The sequence below is a fragment of the Quercus robur genome, chromosome 10 (genome assembly GCF_932294415.1).
Source record: "Quercus robur chromosome 10, dhQueRobu3.1, whole genome shotgun sequence".
Lineage (NCBI taxonomy): Eukaryota > Viridiplantae > Streptophyta > Magnoliopsida > Fagales > Fagaceae > Quercus > Quercus robur.
In genome coordinates, this window is record NC_065543.1 from 21,919,145 (window position 1) to 21,937,545 (window position 18,401).

Sequence of the window (18,401 nt, forward strand, 5' to 3'; positions counted from 1 at the left end):
GGATGATGTTTTTTAATTTTTAAAATTTTTTTAGATTTATTTTTGAATTTTCGAACTCGGGTCGGGTTTGAACGGATAGGAAGGAAATTATTTTTGTTCTCTATTTTTCGGCCTGTCTTGGCCCGTTTCGTCTTGAAATGAAGCCCGGACGATTTTTTCAATTTTTAAAATTTTTTTGCATCTATATTTTAATTGTCGAATTCGGGTCGGGTTTGAACGGATAGGAAGGAAATTTTTTTTGTTCTCTATTTGTCGGCCTGTCCTGACCCGTTTCGTCTTGTAATGAAGCCTGGATGATGTTTTTTAATTTTTAAAATTTTTTTGCATTTATTTTTGAATTTTCTAACTCGGGTCGGGTTCGAACGGATAGGAATGAAATTTTTTTTGTTTTCTATTTTTCGGCCTATCCTGACCTGTTTCGTCTTGAAATGAAGCCTGGATGATGTTTTTTAATTTTTAAAATTTTTTTGCATTTATTTTTGAATTTTATAAGTCGGGTCGGGTTCGAACGAATAGGAAAGAAATTTTTTTTGTTCTCTATTTTTCGGCCTGTCCTGACCTGTTTCATCTTGACATTAAGCCTGGATGATGTTTTTTAATTTTTAGAATTGTTTTGCATTTATTTTTGAATTTTCTAACTCGGGTCTAGTTCGAATGGATAGGAAGGAAATTATTTTTGTTCTCTATTTTTCGGCCAGTCCTGACCCGTTTCGTCTTGAAATGAAGCCTGGATGATATTTTTTAATTTTTAAAATTTTTTTGCATTTATTTTTGAATTTTCGAACACGGGTAGGGTTCGAACGGATAGGAAGGAAATTATTTTTGTTCTCTATTTTTCGACCTGTCTTAGCCCGTTTCGTTTTGAAATGATGCCGGGACGATTTTTTTTAAGTTTTAAAATTTTTTTGCATTTACATTTGAATTGTCGAATTCGGGTCGGGTTCGAACAGATAGGTTGGAAATTTTTTTTGTTCTCTATTTTTCGGCAGTCCTGACACGTTTCGTCTTCAAATGAAGCCTGGATGACATTTTTTAATTTTTAAATTTTTTTTGCATTTATTTATGAATTTTCTAACTCGGGTCGGGTTTTAATGGATAGGAAGGAAAGTTTTTTTGTTCTCTATTTTTCAGCCTGTCCTGACCCGTTTTGTCTTGAACTGAACCCTGGATGATGTTTTTTAATTTTTAAAATTTTCATGCATTTATTTTTGAATTTTCTAACTTGGGTCGAGTACGAACGGATAGGAAGGAAATTATTTTTGTTCTCTATTTTTCGGCTTGTCCTTACCCGTTTCGTCTTGAAATGAAGCCTGGATGATGTTTTTTAATTTTTGAAATTTTTTTGCATTTATTTTTGAATTTTCTAACTCGGGTCGGGTTCGAACGGATAGGAAGGAAATTATATTTGTTCTCTATTTTTCGGCCTGTCCTGGCCCATTTCGTCTTGAAATGAAGCTTGGATGATGTTTTTTAATTTTTAAAATTTTTTTAGATTTATTTTTGAATTTTCGAACTCGGGTCGGGTTTGAACGGATAGGAAGGAAATTATTTTTGTTCTCTATTTTTCGGCCTGTCTTGGCCCGTTTCGTGTTGAAATGAAGCCCGGACGATTTTTTCAATTTTTAAAATTTTTTTGCATCTATATTTTAATTGTCGAATTCGGGTCGGGTTTGAACGGATAGGAAGTAAATTTTTTTTGTTCTCTATTTTTCGGCCTGTCCTGACCCGTTTCGTCTTGAAATGAAGCCTGGATGATGTTTTTTAATTTTTAAAATTTTTTTGCATTTATTTTTGAATTTTCTAACTCGGGTCGGGTTCGAACGGATAGGAAGGAAATTTTTTTTGTTCTCTATTTTTCAGCCTGTCCTGACCCGTTTCGTCTTGAACTGAAGCCTGGATGATGTTTTTTAATTTTTAAAATTTTCTTGCATTTATTTTTGAATTTTCTAACTCGGGTCGGGTACGAACGGATGGGAAGGAAATTATTTTTGTTCTCTCTTTTTCGGCCTGTCCTTGCCCGTTTCGTCTAGAAATGAAGCCTGGATGATGTTTTTTAATTTTTGAAATTTTTTTGCATTTATTTTTGAATTTTCTAACTCGGGTCGGGTTCGAACGGATAGGAAGGAAATTATATTTGTTCTCTATTTTTCGGCCTGTCCTGGCCCATTTCGTCTTGAAATGAAGCTTGGATGATGTTTTTAAATTTTTAAATTTTTTTTAGATTTATTTTTGAATTTTCGAACTCGGGTCGGGTTCGAACGGATAGGAAGGAAATTATTTTTGTTCTTTATTTGTCGGCCTGTCTTGGCCCGTTTCGTCTTGAAATGAAGCCCGGACGATTTTTTTTAATTTTTAAAATTTTTTTGCATTTATATTTGAATTGTCGAATTCGGGTCGGGTTCGAACGGATAGGAAGGAAATTTTTTTTGTTCTCTATTTTTTGGTCTGTCCTAACCCGTTTCATCTTGAAATGAAGCCGGGATGATGTTTTTTAATTTTTAAATTTTTTTTACATTTATTTATGAATTTTCTAATTCGGGTCGGGTTCGAATGGATAGGAAGGAAATTTTTTTTGTTCTCTATTTTTCAGCCTGTCCTGACCCGTTTTGTCTTGAACTGAAGCCTGCATGATTTTTTTAATTTTAAAAATTTTATTGCATTTATTTTTAAATTTTCTAACTCGGGTAGGGTACGAACGGATAGGAAGGAAATTATTTTTGTTCTCTATTTTTCAGCCTGTCCTTACCCGTTTCGTCTTGAAATGAAGCCTGGGTGATGTTTCTTAATTTTTTAAATTTTTTTGCGTTTATTTTTTAATTTTCTAACTCGGGTCGGGTTCGAACGGATAGGAAGGAAATTCTATTTGTTCTCTATTTTTCGGCCCGTCCTGGCCCATTTCGTCTTGAAATGAAGCCTGGATGATGTTTTTTAATTTTTAAAATTTTTTTGCATTTATTTTTGAATTTTCTAACTCGGGTCGGGTTCGAACGGATAGGAAGGAAATTTTTTTTGTTCTCTATTTTTCTACCAGTCCTGACCCGTTTCGTCTTGAAATGAAGCCTGGATGATTTTTTTAATTTTTAAAATTTTTTTGCATTTATTTTCGAATTTTCTAACTCGGGTTGTGTTCGAACGAATAGAAAAGAAATTTTTTTCCTTCTCTATTTTTCAGCCTGTCTTCACCCGTTTCGTCTTGAAATGAAACCTGGATGATGTATTTTAATTTTTAAAATTTTATTGCATTTATTTTTGAATTTTCTAACTCAGGTCAGGTTCGAACGGATTGGAACGAAATTTTTTTTGTTCTCCATTTTTCGGCCTGTCCTGACCCGTTTCATTCTGAAATGTAGCCTAGATGATTTTTTTTTTAATTTTTACAATTTTTTTGCACTTATTTTTGAATTTTCTAACTCGGGTCCGGTTTGAACGGATAGGAAGGAAATTATTTTTGTTTTCTATTTTTCGACCTGTCCTGGCCCGTTTCGTCTTGACATGAAGCCTGGATGATGTTTTTTAATTTTTGAAATTTTTTTGCATTTATTTTTGAATTTTCTAACTCGGGTCGGGTTCGAACGGATAGGAAGGAAATTATATTTGTTCTCTATTTTTCGGCCTGTCCTGGCCCATTTCGTCTTGAAATGAAGCTTGGATGATGTTTTTTAATTTTTAAAATTTTTTTAGATTTATTTTTGAATTTTCGAACTCGGGTCGGGTTTGAACGGATAGGAAGGAAATTATTTTTGTTCTCTATTTTTCGGCCTGTCTTGGCCCGTTTCGTCTTGAAATGAAGCCCGGACGATTTTTTCAATTTTTAAAATTTTTTTGCATCTATATTTTAATTGTCGAATTCGGGTCGGGTTTGAACGGATAGGAAGTAAATTTTTTTTGTTCTCTATTTTTCGGCCTGTCCTGACCCGTTTCGTCTTGAAATGAAGCCTGGATGATGTTTTTTAATTTTTAAAATTTTTTTGCATTTATTTTTGAATTTTCTAACTCGGGTCGGGTTCGAACGGATAGGAAGGAAATTTTTTTTGTTCTCTATTTTTCAGCCTGTTCTGACCCGTTTCGTCTTGAACTGAAGCCTGGATGATGTTTTTTAATTTTTAAAATTTTCTTGCATTTATTTTTGAATTTTCTAACTCGGGTCGGGTACGAACGGATGGGAAGGAAATTATTTTTGTTCTCTATTTTTCGGCCTGTCCTTGCCCGTTTCGTCTAGAAATGAAGCCTGGATGATGTTTTTTAATTTTTGAAATTTTTTTGCATTTATTTTTGAATTTTCTAACTCGGGTCGGGTTCGAACGGATAGGAAGGAAATTATATTTGTTCTCTATTTTTCGGCCTGTCCTGGCCCATTTCGTCTTGAAATGAAGCTTGGATGATGTTTTTAAATTTTTAAATTTTTTTTAGATTTATTTTTGAATTTTCGAACTCGGGTCGGGTTCGAACGGATAGGAAGGAAATTATTTTTGTTCTTTATTTGTCGGCCTGTCTTGGCCCGTTTCGTCTTGAAATGAAGCCCGGACGATTTTTTTTAATTTTTAAAATTTTTTTGCATTTATATTTGAATTGTCGAATTCGGGTCGGGTTCGAACGGATAGGAAGGAAATTTTTTTTGTTCTCTATTTTTTGGTCTGTCCTAACCCGTTTCATCTTGAAATGAAGCCGGAGATGATGTTTTTTAATTTTTAAATTTTTTTTACATTTATTTATGAATTTTCTAATTCGGGTCGGGTTCGAATGGATAGGAAGGAAATTTTTTTTGTTCTCTATTTTTCAGCCTGTCCTGACCCGTTTTGTCTTGAACTGAAGCCTGCATGATTTTTTTAATTTTAAAAATTTTATTGCATTTATTTTTAAATTTTCTAACTCGGGTAGGGTACGAACGGATAGGAAGGAAATTATTTTTGTTCTCTATTTTTCAGCCTGTCCTTACCCGTTTCGTCTTGAAATGAAGCCTGGGTGATGTTTCTTAATTTTTTAAATTTTTTTGCGTTTATTTTTTAATTTTCTAACTCGGGTCGGGTTCGAACGGATAGGAAGGAAATTCTATTTGTTCTCTATTTTTCGGCCCGTCCTGGCCCATTTCGTCTTGAAATGAAGCCTGGATGATGTTTTTTAATTTTTAAAATTTTTTTGCATTTATTTTTGAATTTTCTAACTCGAGTCGGGTTCGAACGGATAGGAAGGAAATTTTTTTTGTTCTCTATTTTTCTACCAGTCCTGACCCGTTTCGTCTTGAAATGAAGCCTGGATGATTTTTTTAATTTTTAAAATTTTTTTGCATTTATTTTTGAATTTTCTAACTCGGGTTGTGTTCGAACGAATAGAAAAGAAATTTTTTTCCTTCTCTATTTTTCAGCCTGTCTTCACCCGTTTCGTCTTGAAATGAAACCTGGATGATGTATTTTAATTTTTAAAATTTTATTGCATTTATTTTTGAATTTTCTAACTCAGGTCAGGTTCGAACGGATTGGAACGAAATTTTTTTTGTTCTCCATTTTTCGGCCTGTCCTGACCCGTTTCATTCTGAAATGTAGCCTAGATGATTTTTTTTTTAATTTTTACAATTTTTTTGCACTTATTTTTGAATTTTCTAACTCGGGTCCGGTTTGAACGGATAGGAAGGAAATTATTTTTGTTCTCTATTTTTCGACCTGTCCTGGCCCGTTTCGTCTTGACATGAAGCCTGGATGATGTTTTTTAATTTTTAGAATTTTTTAGCATTTATTTTTGAATTCTGTAACTCGGGTCGGGTTTGAAAGGATAGGAAAGAAATTTTTTTTATTCTCTATTTTTCGGCCTGTCTTCACCTGTTTCGTCTTGAAATGAAACCTGGATGATGTTTTTTAATTTTTAGAATTTTTTTTGCATTTATATTTGAATTTTCTAACTCGGGTCGGGTTCGAACGGATTGGAAGGAAATTTTTTTTATTCTCTATTTTTTGACCGATCCTGACCCGTTTCGTTTTGAAATGAAGCCTGGATGATGTTTTTTAATTTTTAAAATTTTTTTTTGCATTTATCTTTGAATTTTCTAACTCGGGACTGGTTCGAACAGATAGGAAGGAAATTTTTTTTGTTCTCAATTTTTCGGCCTGTCCTGACCCGTTTCGTCTTGAAATAAAGCCTGGATGATGTTTTTTAATTTTCAAAATTTTTTTGCATTTATTTTTAAATTTTCTAACTCGGGTCTGCTTTGAACGGATAGGAAGGAAATTATTTTTGTTCTCTATTTTTCGGCCAGTCCTGGCCCGTTTCGTCTTGAAACGAAGCCTGGATGATGTTTTTTAATTTTTAGAATTTTTTTGCATTTATTTTTGAATTCTGTAACTCGAGTCGGGTTCGAACGGATAGGAAAGAAATTTTTTTAATTCTCTATTTTTCGGCCTGTCTTCACCCGTTTCGTCTTGAAATGAAACATGGACGATGTTTTTTAATTTTTAGAATTTTTTTTGCATTTATGTTTGAATTTTCTAACTCGGGGCGGGTTCGAACGGATTGGAAGGAAATATTTTTTGTTCTCTCTTTTTCGACATGTCCTGACCCGTTTTGTCTTGAAATGAAGCCTGGACGATGTTTTTTAATTTTCAAAATTTTTTTGCATTTATTTTTGAATTTTCTAACTCGAGTCTGCTTTGAACGGATTGGAAGGATATTATTTTTGTTCTCTCTTTTTCGGCCTGTCCTGGCCCGTTTCGTCTTGAAACGAAGGCTGGATGATGTTTCTCAATTTTTAGAATTTTTTTGCATTTATTTTTGAATTCTGTAACTCGAGTCTGGTTCCAACGGATAGGAAGTAAATTTTTTTTCTTCTCTATTTTTCGGCCTGTCTTCGCCAGTTTTGTCTTGAACTGAAACCTGGATGATGTTTTATAATTTTTAGAATTTTTTTGCATTTATTTTTGAATTTTCTAACTCGGGTCGGGTTCGAACGGATAGGAAGGAAATTTTTTTTCTTCTCTATTTTTCGGCATGTCCTCACCCGTTTCTTCTTGAAATGAAACCTGGATGATGTTTTTTAATTTTTAGAATTTTTTTTTTATTTCTTTTTGAATTTTCTAACTTGGGTCGGGTACGAACGGATAGGAAGGAAATTATTTTTGTTCTCTATTTTTCGGCTTGTCCTTGCCCGTTTCGTCTTGAAATGAAGCCTGGATGATGTTTTTTAATTTTTGAAATTTTTTTGCATTTATTTTTGAATTTTCTAACTCGGGTCGGGTTCGAACGGATAGGAAGGAAATTTTTTTTGTTCTCTATTTTTCGGCCTGTCCTGACCCGTTTCGTCTTGAAATAAAGCCTGGATGATGTTTTTTAATTTTCAAATTTTTTTTGCATTTATTTTTAAATTTTCTAACTCGGGTCCACTTTGAACGGATAGGAAGGAAATTATTTTTGTTCTCTATTTTTCGGCCTGTCCTGGCCCGTTTCGTCTTGAAACGAAGCCTGGATGATATTTTTTAATTTTTAGAATTTTTTTGCATTTATTTTTGAATTCTGTAACTCGGGTCGGGTTCGAACGGATAGGAAATAAATTTTTTTAATTCTCTATTTTTCGGCCTGTCTTCACCCGTTTCGTCTTGAAATGAAACATGGACGATGTTTTTTAATTTTTAGAATTTTTTTTGCATTTATGTTTGAATTTTCTAACTCGGGGCGGGTTCGAACGGATTGGAAGGAAATATTTTTTGTTCTCTCTTTTTCGACATGTCCTGACCCGTTTCGTCTTGAAATGAAGCCTGGACGATGTTTTTTAATTTTCAAAATTTTTTTGCATTTATTTTTGAATTTTCTAACTCGGGTCTGCTTTGAACGGATTGGAAGGAAATTATTTTTGTTCTCTCTTTTTCGGCCTGTCCTGGCCCGTTTCGTCTTGAAACGAAGGCTGGATGATGTTTCTCAATTTTTAGAATTTTTTTGCATTTATTTTTGAATTCTGTAACTCGAGTCTGGTTCCAACGGATAGGAAGTAAATTTTTTTTCTTCTCTATTTTTCGGCCTGTCTTCGCCAGTTTTGTCTTGAACTGAAACCTGGATGATGTTTTATAATTTTTAGAATTTTTTTGCATTTATTTTTGAATTTTCTAACTCGGGTCGAGTTCGAACGGATAGGAAGGAAATTTTTTTTCTTCTCTATTTTTCGGCATGTCCTCACCCGTTTCTTCTTGAAATGAAACCTGGATGATGTTTTTTAATTTTTTGAATTTTTTTTTTATTTCTTTTTGAATTTTCTAACTCGGGTCGGGTTCGAACGGATAGGAAGGAAATTATTTTTGTTCTCTATTTTTCGGCTTGTCCTTGTCCGTTTCGCCTTGAAATGAGGCCTGGATATTGTTTTCTAATTTTTAAAATTTATTTTCATTTATTTTTAAATTTTGTAACTCGGATCGGGTTCGAACGGATAGGCAGAAAAAATTTTTTCTTCACTTTTTTTCGGCCTGCCTTGGCCTGTTTCGTCTTGAAATGAAGCCTAGATGATGTTTTTTAATTTTTAAAATTTTTTTGCATTTATTTTTGAATTTTCTAACTCGGGTCAGGTTTGAACGGATAGGAATGAAATTTTTTTTGTTCTCTATTTTTCGGCCTATCCTGACCTGTTTCGTCTTGAAATGAAGCCTGGATGATGTTTTTTAATTTTTAAAATTTTTTTACATTTATTTTTGAATTTTATAACTCGGGTCGGGTTCGAACGAATAGGAAAGAAATTTTTTTTGTTCTCTATTTTTCGGCCTGTCCTGACCTGTTTCATCTTGACATTAAGCCTGGATGATGTTTTTTAATTTTTAGAATTGTTTTGCATTTATTTTTGAATTTTCTAACTCGGGTCTAGTTCGAATGGATAGGAAGGAAATTATTTTTGTTCTCTATTTTTCGGCCAGTCCTGGCCCGTTTCGTCTTGAAATGAAGCCTGGAAGATATTTTTTAATTTTTAAAATTTTTTTGCATTTATTTTTGAATTTTTGAACACGGGTAGGGTTCGAACGGATAGGAAGGAAATTATTTTTGTTCTCTATTTTTCGGCGTGTCTTAGCTCGTTTCGTCTTGAAATGAAGTCGGGACGATTTTTTTTAAGTTTTAAAATTTTTTTGCATTTACATTTGAATGGTCGAATTTGGGTCGGGTTCGAACAGATAGGTTGGAAATTTTTTTTGTTCTCTATTTTTCGGCCAGTCCTGACACGTTTCGTCTTCAAATGAAGCCTGGATGACATTTTTTAATTTTTAAATTTTTTTTGCATTTATTTATGAATTTTCTAACTCGGGTAGGGTTCGAATGGATAGGAAGGAAAGTTTTTTTGTTCTCTATTTTTCAGCCTGTCCTGACCCGTTTTGTCTTGAACTGAACCCTGGATGAAGTTTTTTAATTTTTAAAATTTTCATGCATTTATTTTTGAATTTTCTAACTTGGGTCGGGTACGAACGGATAGGAAGGAAATTATTTTTGTTCTCTATTTTTCGGCTTGTCCTTGCCCGTTTCGTCTTGAAATGAAGCCTGGATGATGTTTTTTAATTTTTGAAATTTTTTTGCATTTATTTTTGAATTTTCTAACTCGGGTCGGGTTCGAACGGATAGGAAGGAAATTATATTTGTTCTCTATTTTTCGGCCTGTCCTGGCCCATTTCGTCTTGAAATGAAGCTTGGATGATATTTTTTAATTTTTAAAATTTTTTTAGATTTATTTTTGAATTTTCGAACTCGGGTCGGGTTTGAACGGATAGGAAGGAAATTATTTTTGTTCTCTATTTTTCGGCCTGTCTTGGCCCGTTTCATCTTGAAATGAAGCCCGGACGATTTTTTCAATTTTTAAAATTTTTTTGCATCTATATTTTAATTGTCGAATTCGGGTCGGGTTTGAACGGATAGGAAGGAAATTTTTTTTGTTCTCTATTTTTCGGCCTGTCCTGACCCGTTTCGTCTTGAAATGAAGCCTGGATGATGTTTTTTAATTTTTAAAATTTTTTTGCATTTATTTTTGAATTTTCTAACTCGGGTCTAGTTCGAATGGATAGGAAGGAAATTATTTTTGTTCTCTATTTTTCGGCCAGTCCTGGCCCGTTTCGTCTTGAAATGAAGCCTGGATGATGTTTTTTAATTTTTAAAATTTTTTTGCATTTATTTTTGAATTTTATAACTCTGGTCGGGTTCGAACGAATAGGAAAGAAATTTTTTTTGTTCTCTATTTTTCGGCCTGTCCTGAACTGTTTCATCTTGACATTAAGCCTGGATGATGTTTTTTAATTTTTAGAATTGTTTTGCATTTATTTTTGAATTTTCTAACTCGGGTCTAGTTCGAATGGATAGGAAGGAAATTATTTTTGTTCTCTATTTTTCGGCCAGTCCTAGCCCGTTTCGTCTTGAAATGAAGCCTGGATGATATTTTTTAATTTTTAAAATTTTTTTGCATTTATTTTTGAATTTTCGAACACGGGTAGGGTTCGAACGGATAGGAAGGAAATTATTTTTGTTCTCTATTTTTCGACCTGTCTTAGCCCATTTCGTCTTGAAATGAAGCCGGGACGATTTTTTTTAAGTTTTAAAATTTTTTTGCATTTACATTTGAATTGTCGAATTAGGGTCGGGTTCGAACAGATAGGTTGGAAATTTTTTTTGTTCTCTATTTTTCGGCCAGTCCTGACACGTTTCGTCTTCAAATGAAGCCTGGATAACATTTTTTAATTTTTAAATTTTTTTTGCATTTATTTATGAATTTCCTAACTCGGGTCGGGTTCGAATGGATAGGAAGGAAAGTTTTTTTGTTCTCTATTTTTCATCCTGTCCTGACCCGTTTTGTCTTGAACTGAACCCTGGATGATGTTTTTTAATTTTTAAAATTTTCATGCATTTATTTTTGAATTTTCTAACTTGGGTCGGGTACGAACGGATAGGAAGGAAATTATTTTTGTTCTCTATTTTTTGGCTTGTCCTTGCCCGTTTCGTCTTGAAATGAAGCCTGGATGATGTTTTTTAATTTTTGAAATTTTTTTGCATTTATTTTTGAATTTTCTAACTCGGTTCGGGTTCGAACGGATAGGAAGGAAATTATATTTGTTCTCTATTTTTCGGCCTGTCCTGGCCCATTTCGTCTTGAAATGAAGCTTGGATGATGTTTTTTAATTTTTAAAATTTTTTTAGATTTATTTTTGAATTTTCGAACTCGGGTCGGGTTTGAACGGATAGGAAGGAAATTATTTTTGTTCTCTATTTTTCGGCCTGTCTTGGCCCGTTTCGTCTTGAAATGAAGCCCGGACGATTTTTTCAATTTTTAAAATTTTTTTGCATCTATATTTTAATTGTCGAATTCGGGTCGGGTTTGAACGGATAGGAAGTAAAATTTTTTTGTTCTCTATTTTTCGGCCTGTCCTGACCCGTTTCGTCTTAAAATGAAGCCTGGATGATGTTTTTTAATTTTTGAAATTTTTTTGCATTTATTTTTGAATTTTCTAACTCGGGTCGGGTTCGAACGGATAGGAAGGAAATTATATTTGTTCTCTATTTTTCGGCCCGTCCTGGCCCATTTCGTCTTGAAATGAAGCCTGGATGATGTTTTTTAATTTTTAAAATTTTTTTGCATTTATTTTTGAATTCTGTAACTCGGGTCGGGTTTGAAAGGATTGGAAAGAAATTTTTTTTATTCTCTATTTTTCGGCCTGTCTTCACCTGTTTCGTCTTGAAATGAAACCTGGATGATGTTTTTTAATTTTTAGAATTTTTTTTGCATTTATATTTGAATTTTCTAACTCGGGTCGGGTTCGAACGGATTGGAAGGAAATTTTTTTTATTCTCTATTTTTTGTCCGATCCTGACCCGTTTCATTTTGAAATGAAGCCTGGATGATGTTTTTTAATTTTTAAAATTTTTTTTGCATTTATTTTTGAATTTTCTAACTCGGGACTGGTTCGAACAGATAGGAAGGAAATTTTTTTTGTTCTCTATTTTTCGGCCTGTCCTGACCCGTTTCGTCTTGAAATAAAGCCTGGATGATGTTTTTTAATTTTTAAAATTTTTTTGCATTTATTTTTAAATTTTGTAACTCGGGTCTGCTTTGAACGGATAGGAAGGAAATTATTTTTGTTCTCTATTTTTCGGCCTGTCCTGGCCCGTTTCGTCTTGAAACGAAGCCTGGATGATGTTTTTTAATTTTTAGAATTTTTTGTATTTATTTTTGAATTCTGTAACTTGGTTCAGGTTCGAACAGATAGGAATGAATTTTTTTTTGTTCTCTATTTTTCGGCCTGCCTTGACCCGTTTCGTCTCGAAATGAAGCCTGGATGATGTTTTGTAATTTTTAAAATTTTTTTGCTTTTATTTTTGAATTTTCTAACTCGGGTCGGGTTCGAACGGATAGGATGCAAAATTTTTTTTGTTCTCAATTTTTCGGCCTGTCCTAACCCGTTTCGTCTTGAAATGAAGCCTGGATGATGTTTTTTAATTTTTAAAATTTTTTTGCATTTATTTTTGAATTTTCTAACCCGGGTTGGGTTCGAACGGATAGGAATGAAATTTTTTTTGTTCTCTATTTTTCGGCCTGTCCTGACCCGTTTCATATTGAAATGAAGCCTGGATGATGTTTTTTAATTTTTAAACTTTTTTTTCATCTCTTTTTGAATTTTCAAACTCGGGTCGGGTTCGAACGGATAGGAAATTTTTTTTTTATTCTCTATTTTTCGGCCTGTCATCACTCGTTTCGTTTTGAAATGAAACCTGGATGATGTTTTTTAATTTTTAGAATTTTTTTGCATTTATTTTTGAATTTTCTAACTCGGGCCGGTTTCGAACGGATAGGAAGGAAATTTTTTTTGGTCTCTATTTTTCGGCCTGTTCTGACCCGTTTCGTCTTGAAATGTAGCCCGGATGAAGTTTTTTAAATTTTAGAATTTTGTTGTATTTATATTTGAATTTTCTAACTCAGGTCGGGTTCCAATGGATAGGAAGGAAGTTTTTTTGTTCTCTATTTTTCGGCCTGTCCTGACCCGTTTCGTATTGAAATGAAGCCTGGATGATGTTTTTTAATTTTTAAAATTTTTTTGCCTTGATTTTTGAATTTTCTAACTCGGGTCAGGTTCGAACGGATAGGAACGAAATTTTTTTTGTTCTCTATTTTTCTGCCTGTCCTAACCCGTTTCGTCATCAAATTAAGCCTAGATGATGTTTTTTAATTTTTAGAATTTTTTTGCATTTATTTTTGAATTTTCTAACTCGGATCTGGTTCGAATGGATAGGAAGAAAATTATTTTTGTTCTCTATTTTCCGGCCAGTCCTGGCCCGTTTCGCCTTGAAATGAAGCCTGGATGACGTTTTTTAATTTTTAAAATTTTTTTGCATTTACTTTTGAAACTAACTCGGGTCGGGTTCGAACGGATAGGAAAGAAATTTCTTTAATTCTCTATTTTTCGGCCTATCTTCACCCGTTTCGTCTTGAAATGAAACATGGACGACGTTTTTTAATTTTTAGAATTTTTTTGCATTTATATTTGAATTTTCTAACTCGGGTCGGGTTCCAACGGATTGTAAGGAAATTTTTTTTGTTCTCACTTTTTCGACCAGTCCTGACCCGTTTCGTCTTGAAATGAAGCCTGGATGATGTTTTTTAATTTTTAAAATATTTTTGCATTTATTTTTGAATTTTCTAACTCGGGTCTGGTTCGAACGGATAGGGAGGTAATTTTTTTTGTTCTCTATTTTTCGGCCTGTCCTGACCTGTTTCGAATTGAAATGAAGCCTGGACGATATTTTTTAATTTTTAAAATTTTTTTGCATTTATTTTTGAATTTTCTAACTTGGGTCTGCTTTGAACGGACAGGAAGGAAATTATTTCTGTTCTCTATTTTTCGGCCTGTCCTGGCCCGTTTCGTCTTGAAACGAAGCCTGGATGATGTTTTTTAATTTTTAGAATTTCTTTGCATTTCTTTTTGAATTCTGTAACTCGGGTCGGGTTCGAACGGATAGGAAAGAAATTTTTATAATTCTCTATTTTTCGGCCTGTCTTCACCCGTTTCGTCTTGAAATGAAACATGGACGATGTTTTTTAATTTTTAGGATTTTTTTGCATTTATGTTTGAATTTTCTAACTCGAGGCGGGTTCAAACGGATTGGAAGGAAATTTTTTTTGTTCTCTCTTTTTCGACCTGTCCTGACCCGTTTCGTCTTGAAATGAAGCCTGGATGATGTTTTTTAATTTTTAAAATTTTTTTACATTTATTTTTGAATTTTCTAACTCGGGTCTGGTTCGAACGGATAGATAGGAAATTTTTTTTGTTCTCTATTTTTCGGCCTGTCCTGACCCGTTTCGTCTTGAAATGAAGCCTGGACGATGTTTTTTAATTTTCAAAATTTTTTTACATTTATTTTTGAATTTTCTAACTCGGGTCTGCTTTGAACGGATTGGAAGGAAATTATTTTTGTTCTCTCTTTTTCGGCCTGTCCTGGCCCGTTTCGTCTTGAAACGAAGCCTGGATGATGTTTCTCAATTTTTAGAATTTTTTTGCATTTATTTTTGAATTCTGTAACTCGGGTTTGGTTCGAACGGATAGGAAAGTAAATTTTTTTATTCTCTATTTTTCGGCCTGTCTTGCCCGTTTCGTCTTGAAATGAAACCTGGATGATGTTTTTTAATTTTTAGAATTTTTTTGCATTTACTTTTGAATTTTCTAACTCAGTTCGGGTTCGAACGAATGTGAAAGAAATTTTTTTGTCCTCTATTTTTCGGCCTGTCCTGACCCGTTTCGTCCTGAAATTAAGCCTGGATGATGTTTTTTAATTTGTAGAATTTTTTTGCATTTATTTTTGAATTTTCTAACTCGGGCCGGTTTCGAACGGATAGGAAAGAAATTTTTTTTTGTCTCTATTTTTCGGCCTATTCTGACCCGTTTTGTCTTGAAATGTAGCCCGGATAAAGTTTTTTAAATTTTAGAATTTTGTTGTATTTATATTTGAATTTTCTAACTCAGGTCGGGTTCCAATGGATAGGAAGGAAATTTTTTTTGTTCTTTATTTTTCGGCCTGTCCTGACCCGTTTCGTCTTGAAATGAAGCCTGGATTATGTTTTTAATTTAAAATTTTTTTTGCACTGATTTTTGCATTTTCTAACTCGGGTCAGGTTCGAACTGATAGGAATGAAATTTTTTTTGTTCTCTATTTTTCTTCGTGTCCTGACCCGTTTCGTCTTCAAATTAAGCCTGGATGATGTTTTTTAATTTTTAGAATTTTTTTGCATTTATTTTTGAATTTTCTAACTAGGATCTGGTTCGAACGGATAGGAAGAAAATTATTTTTGTTCTCTATTTTTCGGCCAGTCCTGGCCCGTTTCGTCTTGAAATGAAGCCTGGATGATATTTTTTAATTTTTAAAATTTTTTTGCATTTACTTTTGAATTTTCTAACTCGGGTCAGGTTCGAACGGATAGGAAGGAAATTATTTTTGTTCTCTACTTTTCGGCCTGTCCTGGCCCGTTTCGTCTTGAAATGAAGCCCAGATGATGTTTTTTAATTTTTAAAATTTTTTTGCATTTATTTTTGAATTCTGTAACTCGGGTCGGGTTCGAACGGATAGGAAAGAAATTTCTTTAATTCTCTATTTTTCGGCCTGTCTTCACCCGTTTCGTCTTGAAATGAAACATGGACGATGTTTTTTAATTTTTAGAATTTTTTTGCATTTATATTTGAATTTTCTAACTCGGGTCGGCTTCCAACGGATTGGACGGAAATTTTTTTTGTTCTTTCTTTTTCGACCTGTCTTGACCCGTTTCGTCTTGAAATGAAGCCTGGATGATATTTTTTATTTTTTCAAATTTTTTTGCATTTATTTTTGAATTTTCTAGCTCGGGTCGGCTTCCAATGGATTGGACGGAAATTTTTTTTGTTCTCTCTTTTTCGACCTGTCTTGACCCGTTTCGTCTTGAAATGAAGCCTGGATGATATTTTTTATTTTTTCAAATTTTTTTGCATTTATTTTTGAATTTTCTAACTCGGGTCTGGTTCGAACGGATAGGGAGGAAATTTTTTTTGTTCTCTATTTTTCGGCCTGTCCTGACCCGTTTCGTCTTGAAATGAAGCCTGGACGACGTTTTTTAATTTTTAAAATTTTTTTGCATTTATTTTTCAATTTTCTAACTCGGGTCTGCTTTGAACGGACAGGAAGGAAATTATTTTTGTTCTCTATTTTTCGGCCTGTCCTGGCCCGTTTCGTCTTGAAACGAAGCCTGGATGATGTTTTTTAATTTTTAGAATTTTTTTGCATTTATTTTTGAATTCTGTAACTCGGGTCGGGTTCGAACGGATAGGAAAGAAATTTTTTTAATTCTCTATTTTTCGGCCTGTCTTCACCCGTTTCGTCTTGAAATGAAACAAGGACGATGTTTTTTAATTTTTAGAATTTTTTTGCATTTATGTTGGAATTTTCTAACTCGGGGCGGGTTCGAACGGATTGGAAGGAAATTTTTTTTGTTCCCTCTTTTTCGACTTGTCCTGACCCGTTTCGTCTTGAAATGAAGCCTGGATGATATTTTTTATTTTTTCAAATTTTTTTGCATTTGTTTTTGAAATTTCTAACTCGGGTCTGGTTCGAACGGATAGGGAAGAAATTTTTTTTGTTCTATATTTTTCGGCCTGTCCTGACCCGTTTCGTCTTGAAATGAAGCCTGGACGATGTTTTTTAATTTTTAAAATTTTTTTGCATTTATTTTTGAATTTTCTAACTTGGGTCTGCTTTGAACGGATAGGAATGAAATTATTTTTGTTCTCTATTTTTCGGCCTGTCCTGGCCCGTTTCGTCTTGAAACGAAGCCTGGACGATATTTTTTAATTTTTTTAATTTTTAGAATTTTTTTTTGAATTCTGTAACTCGGGTCGGGTTCGAACGGATAGGAAAGAAATTTTTTTAATTCACTATTTTTCGGCCTGTCTTCACCCGTTTCGTCTTGAAATGAAACATGGACGATGTTTTTTAATTTTTAGAATTTTTTTGCATTTATGTTTGAATTTTCTAACTCGGGGCGGGTTCGAACGGATTGGAAGGAAATTTTTTTTGTTCTCTACTTTTCGGCCTGTCTTCACCCGTTTCGTCTTGAAATGAAACATGGACGATGTTTTTTAATTTTTAGAATTTTTTTGCATTTATATTTGAATTTTCTAACTCGGGTCGGTTTCCAACGGATTGGAAGGAAATTTTTTTTGATCTCTATTTTTCGGCCTGTCCTAACCCGTTTCGTCTTGAAATGAAGTCTGGACGATGTTTTTTAATTTTTAAATTTTTTTTGCATTTATTTTTGAATTTTCTAACTCGGGTCTGCTTTGAACGGACAGGAAGGAAATTATTTTTGTTCTCTATTTTTCGGCCTGTCCTGGCCCGTTTCGTCTTGAAACGAAGCCTGGATGATGTTTTTTAATTTTTAGAATTTTTTTGCATTTATTTTTGAATTCTGTAACTCGGGTCGGGTTCGAACGGATAGGAAAGAAATTTTTTTAATTCTCTATTTTTCGGCCTGTCTTCACCCGTTTCGTCTTGAAATGAAACATGGACGATGTTTTTTAATTTTTAGAATTTTTTTTGCATTTATGTTTTAATTTTCTAACTCGGGACGGGTTCGAACGGATTGGAAGGAAATATTTTTTGTTCTCTCTTTTTCGATCTGTCCTGACCTGTTTCGTCTTGAAATGAAGCCTGGACGATTTTTTTAATTTTCAAAATTTTTTTGCATTTATTTTTGAATTTTCTAACTCGGGTCTGCTTTGAACGGATTGGAAGGAAATTATTTTTGATCTCTCTTTTTCGGCCTGTCCTGGCCCGTTTCGTCTTGAAACGAAGGCTGGATGATGTTTCTCAATTTTTAGAACTTTTTTGCATTTATTTTTGAATTCTGTAACTCGGGTCTGGTTCCAACGGATAGGAAGGAAATTTTTTTTCTTCTCTATTTTTCGGCCTGTCTTCGCCCGTTTTGTCTTGAATTGAAACCTGGATGATGTTTTATAATTTTTAGAATTTTTTTGCATTTATTTTTGATTTTTCTAACTCGGGTCGGGTTCGAACGGATAGGAAGGAAATTTTTTTTCTTCTCTATTTTTCGGCATGTCCTCACCCGTTTCTTCTTGAAATGAAACCTGGATGATGTTTTTTAATTTTTAGAATTTTTTTATTATTTCTTTTTGAATTTTCTAACTCGGGTCGGGTTCGAACGGATAGGAAGGAAATTATTTTTGTTCTCTATTTTTCGGCTTGTCCTTGTCCGTTTCGCCTTGAAATGAAGCCTGGATATTGTTTTCTAATTTTTAAAATTTATTTGCATTTATTTTTGAATTTTGTAACTCGGATCGGGTTCGAACGGATAGGCAGAAAAAATTTTTTCTTCTCTTTTTTTCGGCCTGCCTTGGCCTGTTTCGTCTTGAAATGAAGCCTAGATGATGTTT